The sequence below is a fragment of the Martes martes genome (genome assembly GCF_963455335.1).
Source record: "Martes martes genome assembly, chromosome: 1".
NCBI classification, from domain to species: Eukaryota; Metazoa; Chordata; class Mammalia; order Carnivora; family Mustelidae; genus Martes; species Martes martes.
Genome location: NC_137888.1, coordinates 488,900 through 500,283, shown reverse-complemented (window position 1 = coordinate 500,283; position 11,384 = coordinate 488,900). Strand labels below are relative to the sequence as shown.

Here is an 11,384-nt window from a genome sequence, read left to right as displayed (position 1 = left end):
TGGGGGGGTGGCGGGGGGCTAAACCAGAGGTTTGCAAAACTGCTCCTTTTAAGCTGGGGCCACCCCTCCCCACTGTCCCAGAGCCCAGGGGCCTCTGCCCAGCCCTGCCTGCACTCCACCTCCATGAAGACCCTGGTCGTGGGGGTCTGCCGCTTCAGGTCGGGGTGGGGGGGGCCAGCAGGGATCCCCACCACAGCTCTGCCCCTCCCACCCCCTCTCACCCTCTCCAAGGCTCTGCTCAGATAAGGACATCACAGTGGCCTCAGGGCCCAGCACCAGGCTCATCTGTGCAGTTGCTGCGAGGAGCGGGCACCTCGGCGGCACCTCCAGACCCTCAGTCCTGCCCATGGCACCTGGGGCCCCACTGTCCTGGTCCTCCTGCCCTTTCCCAGCCTGTCCCCAACTGACCTTGACCCTCTCAGGCCCAGGGGAGCACGGAGCCCAGGGCCCGAAGCACATTCTGACGTGCAGGGTCGCAGCGTTGGCCTGGGCAAGGGGCAGGAGGACCCGAGGCTCCACCCAGAGTCGAGTCCCAGGGGCCCGAGCTCGCCAGTCCAGGTGCAGGGAGCGATTCCCAACGTCCCAGGCCAGGTCTCCCTGGAAATGGGGCAGGGGCAGCGGGCAGGCAGCCGGTGCGGGGAGACCCGAGAGGCGGGGCGCGCCAAGGGCTGCGAGGACCCGCGGGGGGACGCAGGGCTGACACGGGCCGGAGAGGTGGCAGCGCCCGCTCGCCGAGCCTCCTCGTCCCGCCCCGTCCAGTCCCCGGCCGCGTCCCCCTCCGACCCTCCCCCTCCCTCCCGAGTTCCTCGTCCTGGTGGCCTCCCTCCGTCTCCCCGCACATCGCGTCCGTCCCTGCCTCCCCATCCACCGCCCCCGCTTCCGCCCGCTGGTCCCCACACCCCTCCTCCCCACCCTCCGACCCTCCATTCCCACCCCTGCACCCCGCCCTGGCACCCCTCCCCTCCACCCCACCCTCCGTTCGCCCCCCGCACCCCCGCCCCACCCTCCCCACCCTCCCCCCTCCACCCCACCCCCCCCTCCCCCGCCCCCCTCCGACCCTCCATCCCCGCCCCTCCGCCCCACCCCAGCCCCTCACTGTGCGCCCCGGCCCCTCGCCCCCTCCCCGCCCCCGACGCGCCATCCGCGGGGCCGCAGCGCCTCCCGCTGGTCCCGGCTGTCGGGGCGCGGCCGGGGCGGGAGGCGGGCGCGGTATAAAGTGGGCGGCCCCCGGGGCGGACCCCTCCCTCCTGCCCGCTCGGAGCCCGCGTCGCGGCCGCCCGGACCCTGCGCTCCCCGAGACGTGTCCGGCGAGGGCGCCCCGCGCGCTCCGGGGTCAGGTAAGCGCCGCCCGGACCCCCCGGACCCGCCCGGCGCCGCGGCCCGCACTGCCGACGGGTGACCGCGCGGGGGTCTCCCTCGGCGGGGCGGGGGGTCTCCCCTGCGGCCGCGAGCTCCCCGCGGGGGGCGGGCGCGGGGGGGGGGGCACGCCGGCCTGGGGGTCCCGTGTCAGCCCCGGCCCCGTCTCAGAGCGCCCGTGTCCGCCCCTGAGGTGCCGCGTAGGGACCAGGGCCGCGGAGTTAACGGTCCGGCCGCCCCCTCCTTGGCCCGGTCTCGGGCAGGGCTGGGGCGGGGCGGCGGGGGGGGGGGTTGTTCCTCCCCGTTCCGGGGCTCGGCGCGAAGGCTCTGCCGCTCCGGCTGTCTTACGGGACAGCTGGGGAGCCCTCGCGGTCACCGCCACCGCCACCCCGGGTCACCGAGTGGCCGCGCGGGCCTGGGAGGTCACGTTCAGAGGGCGGAGGAGCCCGAGCCCCCCCACGGGACGACCAGCCCCTTTCCCGTGGAACTGGGCACGGGGTCTCCAGCGGTGCTGGCCCCTCTCCCCGGGGCTCCGGAGGGCAGGCGGTGCCCCTCCTCCCGGTCGGAGGCCCCCGCTGGAGTGAGCTGGCCGCGGCCGCCCGGGCACTCTTGAGGTGACGGGGGGTCTCTGACGCCGTAGGGAGAGGGTAGCTCACCCCCACCTCGCCCCACCGGGGAATCAGCGGGCGCCCCGCTGTCCGCATTCCTCTGAGGCTGACCGTGGCCGGCCGGGCACCACCCCGCAAAGTCTGCGGAGGGAGCCGAAGCAGGGGGCGGTCTGGTGGGCATGGGGTGAAGCAGGGGCCTGTGGGGGTCCCCACCTAGGCCAGACCCCACACCCCCCAGGCCTCCTCACTCAGTCTAGCAGAAACCTGGGGGCCCAGCACCCTCAGAGCACGGCTTTGGGGTGGGGGCGGCCGGGTCACCCACGGAGAGGTCCCTGCTGACCCTAATCACAAGAAAGGCCTTTGGGGGTTTTCCCAGGCTCTTCTCACCGCCGTCAGGAGGCAGGACCGCGTTTGGGGCTCTGAGGAGGGACGCTGCCTGCCCTCCCTGCTGTCCTCCTTCCTGGCACCATCCAGAGAGGGGAGGGCAGGCCCAGGACGTTCGCCTGAGCCCCCCAGCCTGGGTGACCCGCAGCTGCCAGGCCAGACTGGAGTGGGCGGGTGCAAGGGGCCCAGGGGGTTCCTGCGGCAGGACTCAGGACTCGATGGGCCACCGCGAGGCTGACACCCTCTGCTGAGGAAAGCTCCCTGGGAGGCCAGAGAAGCCCACGGCGGGGGGGCGCGTTGCCGGGGGCGTCTGCTGGGAAGCCACAGGCAAGGCAAGGTGCAGAGTCGGGATCAGCCGCAGGGCCCCCCGGCTGGACAGAGCTCGGGCCCCTGCCGGGCAGTGCCTGTCACACCCAGGAGTGACTGCATCACTGGCCAGTGGGGGCAGCTCTGTGTTTCCCGGGGAGCTGCGGGCGGCGGGGTGGCCTTCGGTGGAGCTCCCTGGGGTGCGGGGGCAGGTCAGAGAAGGGGCAGAGCTGGGGCCCGGCAAAGGGTGTGGCCCGGCCCTACCCCGGCCGGCGTTTCTCATCTCTGGAGCCGGCCGGGTTCCCCCACCAGCCCTTTCTACCTGCCAGGCCCGCTAAGGATCTCCAAAGGCACAGAGTGTGGGAAGGCCGTGTTCGCGCCCACAAAATGCTTCATGACTCGGGAAAAACCCGAGTTCTTGTGATTGTTTTTTTTAGGATTTTTTATTTATTTGACAGAAAGAGAGAGACAGGGCACAAGCAGAGGGAGCAGCAGGCAGAGGGAGAAGCAGGCTCCCCACCGCACAAGGAGCCCGATGCGGGGCTCGATTCCAGGACTCTAGGATTGTGACCTGAGCCCAAGGCAGATGCTTAACCTACTGAGCCACCCAGGCACCCTTCTTGTGATTATTTTAAGAAAACCACAAATAGGTTGATTTTTTCCGCGTTTCAGTGGATCAGCCCTTTCTTTGGCTTCTTTTCACACATTTGTGCAAAGCTGGGGGGGGGCTGGGGGGCACACCTACAAAGAAGCCAGGGTCCGGGGATGCCGCGCCCACCCCAGGGCTGGCATTGGTGTGGCGTTGGGCCACATCATACAGCGACATTCTCCGCAGACTCCCTGCACGCCCTCCCCGCCAACCTGAAACAGGTCAGCACTCCCCGCCACACGGGGGGTCAGCCTCGTGGTGGCCCGTTGCGGTGCTGGAATAAGCATGGGGGGGGCAGGCATCCAGCCGGGGGGGGGGCAGGCATCCAGCCGGGGGGGACCCCTGCTGCTAGGAGGGCAGAGTCTGGGTCTAGAGCTCCAGGAAGTGTCGCGCGTTCGTGCCTGGAGTCAGACAGTCCCCCGAAGACTGAAGGGGGACCCTGGCACTCTCCACAGCGGGCACTGCCGCAGTCTGGTGGTCGTTTCCTCTTTCTCGTGTGCCGGTGTCCTGGAGGAGGAATGGTTGGTCTGTTGGTCTGTCTGCACGTCCTTGATTTTTGTGCATTCAGCATTTTTTGCTCACTGACCGTTTGCCTGCTTATGATCTCCCTGTGTTCCTAATGAGTGCTCAGTTCTCGTAAACTGTAAGAACCTTACCCCCCAGTTCTCAAAAATGGTGGTAAGAGCCACGCAACATAAGATTTATTCTCTTAACCATTTTTAAGTGTGGAGCTCAGTGGTGTCCATGCTGCGGTGCTGCGGTTTTGTCCGTCTGCCTCTGAAATTCTTTTCATCTTAAAAAACTGGAAACTCTGTACCCATGAAGCACTAACTCCCCGTTCCCTCCTCCCCCAGCCCCTGGCAGCTTCTGTCCTACTTTCTAGCTTTCTGATTTTTTAGAGAGTCTAAGCATCTCATATGGCTTAAATGATACAATATTTGTCTTTTTGTCACGGCTAATGTCACTGAGCCTCCCATCCCCAAGGTTCAGCCACGCCGTGGCACGTGTCAGAACGTGCGTCCCCTTCAAGGTGAACCATACGCCGACGACCCATTCATCCGTCAGTGGACACTGGGATCCTTCTATGTTTTACCTGTTGTGAATAATCACTAATGTGAACAACGAGGATGGGTGTATGAATGTCTCCTTGAGGTCTTGCTTTTAATCGGGGGCGTAAGTAGCTAGAAGTACAGTTGCTGGATCACATTGTAATTCTATTTTTGTTTTTTTGAGGAACCAACCACTGTACTGTTGTCCACAGAGTTCCTACCATGTTACTTGCCCACCAACACCTCCAATTTCTCCACATTCTCCAACTTGTTACTTCGGGGAGTGTGTGTGTGTCTGTGTGTGTGTGAGTGTGTGTTGCATTAATCATCCTAATGAGTGTTAGGTGATATCCTTACAGTTTTGATTTGTTTTTCTCTAATAGTTAGTCATGTTGAGCATCTTTTCATGTGTTCCTTACCATTGGTATGTCTTCTGTAGAGGAACGTCTGTTCAAGTCCTTTGTCCATTTTTTTTTTAAGATTGTATTTATTTATTTGACAGACAGAGATCACAAGTAGGCAGAGAGGCAGGCAGAGAGAGAGGGGGAAGCAGGCTCCCCGCTGAGCAGAGAGCCTGATGTGGGGCTCAATCCCAGGACCCCAGGATCGTGACCTGAGCCGAAGGCAGAGGCTTTAACCCACTGAGCCACCCAGGCGCCGCCCTTTATCCATTTTTGAATCAAGTTTTTGTTGTTGAGTTTTAGGAGTTCTCAAAAATTCCAGACACTAATTGCTGATCACATCGGTGATTTGCAAGGACTTTCTCCCATTCTATAGGGTTGTCTTTTGACTCTGTGGATAGTGTCTTTTCATACACAGAATGTTTTATTTTTCATAAAGTTCAGTTTGCCTAATTTTTCTCTAGTTCCTTGTGCTCTTGGTGTCATATCCAAGAAATCATTGCTAACTGCAGTGTTGTGAGGTTTTGCCCTACACTTCTTCTGAAAGTTTTATAGATTTAGGTCTTACATTTAGATCATGGATCTACTTTGGTTTTTTGCTTGTTTGTTTTGTTTTGTTTGACTTTATTTTTTTTTTATTTTTTTAATTTCTTTTCAGTGTTCCAGAGTTCATTGTGTATGCACCGCACCCAGTGCTCCATGCAATCCGTGCCCTCCGCAATACCCACCACCAGGCTCACCCAACCCCCCACCCCCACCCCTCCAAAACCCTCAGTTTTTTTCTCAGAGTCCACAGTCTCTCGTGGTTCGTCTCCCCCTACGATTTCCTCCCAACTGCCTTCTCCTCTTCATCTCCCCATGTCCTCCGTGTTATTCCTTATGCTCCACAAGTAAGTGAAACCATATGATAATTGACTCTCTCTGCTTGACTTAGTTCACTCAGCATCATCTCCTCCAGTCCCATCCATGTTGATACAAAAGTTGGGTATTTGTCCTTTCTGATGGAGGCATCATACTCCATCATTCACATCCTCCATGGACCACATCCTCCTTATCCATTCTTCCATTGAAGGGCATCTTGGCTCCTTCCACAGTTTGGCGACTGTGGCCATTGCTGCTATGAACATTGGGGTACAGATGGTCCTTCTTTTCACTGCATCTGTATCTTTGGGGCAAATACCCAGTAGTGCAGTTGCAGGGTCATAGGGAGGCTCTACTTTTAATTTCTTAAGGAATCTCCACACTGTTTTCCAGAGTGGCTGCACCAGCTTGCATTCCCACCAACAGTGTAAGAGGGTTCCCCTTTCTCCACATCCTCTCCAACACACGTTGTTTATGGTCTTGTTAATTTTGGCCATTCTAACTGGTGTGAGGTGGTATCTCAGTGTGGTTTTGATTTGAATCTCCTGATGGCTAGTGATGATGCACATTTTTTCATGTGTCTGTTAGTCATTTGTATGTGTTCATTGGAGAAGTGTCTGTTCATGTCTCCTGCCCATTTTTTGACATGATTATCTGTTTTGTGTGTGTTGAGTTTGAGGAGTTCTTTGTAGATCTTGGATATCAGCCCTTTTGAATTAATTTTTGGGTATGGTGTGAGGTAAGGGTCCAACTTCGTTCTCTTACTTGTGGATACAGTTTCACCGCACCATTGTTCTAAAGAACTTCTTTTCCCCCACTGAGTGATCACGACACATTTGTTGAAAAGTGCTTGAATGTATATGCAAGAGTTTATTTCTGGACTCTATTCAACTCCTCTGGTATATATGTCTGTTTTTATGCTAGTACCACTTTTTTTTCATTATTATTGCTTTGTATCGAGTTTTGAAATCAGGAAGTTTGAGTCCTCCAGTTTGGTCTTCTCTTTTAGGATTATTTATGCTATTCAGGGTCTCTTGAGATTTCTTATGAATTTTAGAGTGGCTTTTTCTATTTCTGCAGAAATCATCGTTGGGATTTTCATAGAAGTTGAATTAAACCTGTAAATAACATTGGGTGGTACTGACATCCTGATACTGTCTTCTAGTTCATGAACGTGGAATATCTTTCCATTTGTTTATATCTTCTTTAATTCCTCTCAAAAAGATTTTCTAATTTCCAGTGAATAAGTTTTTTACCTCCTTGGTAAAGTTAATTCCTAAATGTTTTATTCTTTGGATCTAATGTAAATGTAATTGTTTTGTGGTGTTCACTGTTAGTATATAGAAATGCAACAGATTTTTGTGTATTGAGTTTGTATTCTACTACAAACTGCTCTGTTTGTTTATTACAACAGTTCCTTTTATGGAATCTTTGGGGTTTTCTACATATAAAATCGTATCATCTGGGAACAGGGATAATTTACTTCTTCCTTTCCACTTTGAGTGCATTTTATGTCTTTTCCTTGCCTAATTGTTCTGGGTAGGACTTCCAGCATTGTTGAATAGAAAGGATGAAAGTAGGCATCTTGGCTTTATTCCTGGTCTTAGAGGAAAAGCTTTCAATGTCTCACCATTGAGTATGATGTTTGCTGTGGAATTTTCATATATGACTTTTATTATATTGAGGTGGGTTCTTTCTGTTACTACTTTTGTGGTGTTTTTATTATGAAAGGATGTTAAATTTTATCAAAAGATTTTTTGAGATCATGTTGATTATTTTACATTGATCAATTTTCATAAATTGAATCATCCTTGCATTCCAGGAATAAATGCCACTTGCTTGTGGTGTTTAATCTTTTTATTATCCTATTGAATTCCGTTTGCTAATATTTTGTTAAAGATGTTTGTGTCGATGTTCAACAGGAATATTGGTCTGTAGTTTCTTTCCGTGTAGTGTCTGTCTGACTTTGGCGTTAGGGTAATGCTGACATCATAGAATGAGTGAGGGAATATGCCCTCCTCTTCAACTTGTTTTGAGAAAAGTTTGAGAAGTATTGATGTTAGTCCTTTAAATGTTTGGTAGAATTCACCAATGAAGCCATCAGATTTAGGGTTTGGTTTTGTTAGAAAAGGGTTTGTTTCTGTTTTGGACTTCTAACGTCAGGAGATTTTCCGTTACTGATTCAATCTCCTTACTCGGTAGAGATCTGCTCAGAATTTCTCTTTCTTCATGGCTGGGGGGTTTTGCATTTCTAGGAATTTGTCTGTTTCACCTAGGTTACCCAGCTTGTTGGTGTACAGTTGCGCATAGTTCTCGCTTATAATCCTTTCTATTTCTGTGGAATTGGTAGTAATGTCCCCACATTAATTTCTGATTTTGGTCATTTGAGTCTTCTCTCTTTTTTTGCTGGTTCATCTCACTAAAAGTTTGTCAATGTTGTTGATCTTTTTGAAAAACCAACTTTTGGTTTCTTTGATACTCTCTGTTGTTTTTGTCATTTATTCCATGTAACTCTGCTCTAATCTTTATTATTTCCTTCATTCTTCTAGCTTTGGGTTTCGTCTGTTCTTCTTTTTCCAGTTCCGTAATTAGGAACAATTAGGTTGTGGATTTGAGCTCTTTCTTGTTTTTTTTTTTTTAATTTTTAAAGAGATTTTAAAATTAATTTTAGAGAGAGAGAATGTGTACGCTGCAGCTGTGTATGAGCAGGGGAAGGGGCGAGGGAAAGAATTTCAAGCAGGCTCCCTGCTGAGTGCAGAGCCCAACTCAGGGGTAAATTTCATAACCCTGAGATCATGACCTGAGTTGAAATCAAGAGTTGGACTCCTAACCGACTGAACCACCCAGATACCCCTGAGCTCGCTCTTATTTTTGTACGAAAACATGTATAGTTGTAAATTTCCTCCTAAACATGACTTTGTGTTCCAAACATTCTGGCATGTTTTTATTATTTCATTTTTATTGGTCTCTGAGTATTTTATAATTTCCTTTGTAATTTATTCTTTGGTCTAGTGGTTCTTTAAAAGTAAGTTTTTAACATCTACGATTTTGTGAATGTTCCAGTTTTCCTTCTGTTTTGGACTTCTAACATCATCCCATTGTGATCAGAGAAGATGCTTTCTATAATATTTTCTTCTTAAACCCATGGAGGTTGCCATTTTTGTTTTACCTTCTCCCATTATTGCAAGCCTCTCCCTTTCTTCTCTGGCTGAATTTAATCCAGGAGATTTAAAGTATTGGCAACCTTTTTCCTATTCATTTTTATCTTTTTGGGGGGGGAGCTAGACATTGAAGACTAGGACATTCTAATGCAACCACATGTGTGGGGGAAATCAGATGTGCGCTGCACATATTCAGGGAAGATGTGTGCTCAGGAGACACCTGAGAACACCTTAGACTTAGACTTCAGGCTGATCCTTGCCACAGAGAAAGCCTACAACAATAAGATAAGTAAATAAACGAACAGCAAGCCCTAGAGAAGAAGAATCTGACTGCAGACATACCACTATTAGATTCCGTACTACTGCTGGATTCAAATTTCCAGTTTTCAACAAAAGGATCACAAAGCACAAAAAAACAGGAAATGTGTGTCCTGTGTGGTCCATCCAAAGGAAAAAAATATATATAAATACACACACACACACACACACACACACACCAACAAAACTATCCTGAAAAAGACCTGATGGTGGACCTAGTGGCCACAGACCTGAACACAACCATCTTAAAGATGCTCAAAAAACTAAAGGAAGGCATTAAAGAAGTCAAGAAAACAATGTCTGAAAAAAATGAAGTATCGATAAACAAACTCATGGTAGAATTCAAAAAGAAATAGTGGAGCTGAAAAATTAAATAACTAAAATGGAAACGTCACTAGAAGAATTCAAAAGCAGATTTGAGCAGACAGAAGAAATAACCTGTGAAGTTGGAGATAAGACATTGCAGATTATTGAGTCTAAGGAACAGAAAGAAAAAAGATTAAAGAAAAGTGAACAGAGCCTACAGAACCTGCAGGCATGGTACAGGAGTCCCAGAAGGAGACGAGGGAGAGACAATGACAGGGAGAGTATTTGAGGAAATATTGGCTCAAACCTCCCAGTGTGACGGAGACATGAGCATCACATCCAAGAAGCTGAAGGAACTCTAAGTAGGATCAGTTCAAAGGGACTCACACTGAGACACATCGTCGTCCAACCATCCGAAACCAAGACAAGAGGAAACTGAAATCAGCAAATGAGATGTGACTCACGATAGTCAAGGAATCCTAAGTAAGATTATCAGCAGAGTTCTCACCAGAAACTTGGGAGACCAGAGACAGTGGGCTGATCGTATGCAAAATGCTAAAAGAAAAAAGATCTGTCAAAAATTCTGCTCAAAAGACCTGTCAAAAGAGCTGCTCAAAAATTCTATATCTAGCAAAACTGTCCTCCAAAAGCGAGGGTAAATTAAAAATTCCCAGTTAAACAGAAGCTGAGGGAGTTTGTTAATACGAGACCTGACCTACAAGAAAGGCTAAAGGGGGTCCCGTGTGGTGAAATGAAAGGACACTGGATAGTGGCTCAAGGTCACATGGAGGAATAAAGGTCTCAGCAAAGATCAACATACGAGCAATTATAAAAGCTAATTTATCATGATAATGTTATGGGACTCCACCTTTTGTTTTCTACATAATTGAAGAAACTAATGCATTACAAATAATATTGGGTTATGCTTTGAACATACAATGCATAAAACATGTATTTTTACACACATCCTGAATTTATACCGGCTTTATGTGTAAATTCAGACGAGAGTGCTACGACTTCAGGGTGTTCACTATAACCCCCACGGTAACCACAAAGAAGTACCTAGAGATTATACACAAAAATAAATGTGGAAGGGATATAAATGTTTCACCGCAAAAATCAACGGAACACGAAAGAAGACGGTAATGCAGAAAATGAGAAACGAAACGCTGTAAGGCGTGTGGAAAACGAACAGCAAAACGACAGAAGTCTCTCCCTATCAGAGTTACCTTAATTGTAAACAGATCACACTGTCCAATCCAGACAGAGACTGGCAGAGCAATTTCGGAAAAACCACGATCCGACTGCAGCTGCGCCTCGAACGGCATGAGCCTCGACGTCCAGGTCTGCGAGCGCGCGGAGTTGTTGCGGCACAGCACTGTGAACGGGTCTTGTCCTCTGCGCGATCTCCTCAGCACCGTCCCTCCAGCTTACTCGACTGTAGGAATCCACGACGTGTGCACACAGTACGCGTCCATCGACTCCCCCGTCATCAGTCGGGCTTCCGCTCGACAGTAGCCTCTTAGCAGTGACATTGCGGGGGAGTCGAAAGCTATACGCGGATCATCGGCTGTGTGGGGAGGGGGTCGGCACCCCGACCCTCGCGCCGTGCCGGGGTCAGTGCCAGGGTCAGCGCCAGGGTCAGCTGTCCACGAGAGACTCACGGTACCTCCAGAGACTTTATCCATACAAATGGGAAGCAAAGAGAGCAGGGGGCTAGACTAATACCAAATAAAGTGAACTTTAAATCAAAAACCGTTACAAGAGACAAAAGACATTGTTAATAAAATTTCTGATACAGCAGGAAGCTATGCCAGTCATAAACATTGCACACCTAACAGCAGGCCATCAAAGTTTTGAACCCTTAAAAGCGTGAGGTCTTGGTCATGTACTGGAGAGACTGTTCCCGCCTCCTGGTCTGTTTCCAGGGGGCTCCTGTTGCCTTTACTGCAAGAAGTGTCATCCGTGGGGGCCCAGGTGTCACG

At 51.0% G+C, this 11,384-nt stretch overlaps 1 protein-coding gene across 1 annotated transcript in view; it reads left to right on the top strand.

Annotated features, from left to right (window-relative positions):
• The first annotated feature begins 1,247 nt into the window (after window positions 1-1,247).
• Window positions 1,248-11,384, top strand: part of COL6A2 (collagen type VI alpha 2 chain) — a 33,674-nt gene continuing 23,537 nt past the window's right edge. The window contains exon 1 of the mRNA XM_080830289.1: window positions 1,248-1,337. The gene's annotated coding sequence lies outside the window, so the exon portion shown is untranslated. The remainder of the gene's footprint in view (window positions 1,338-11,384) is intronic.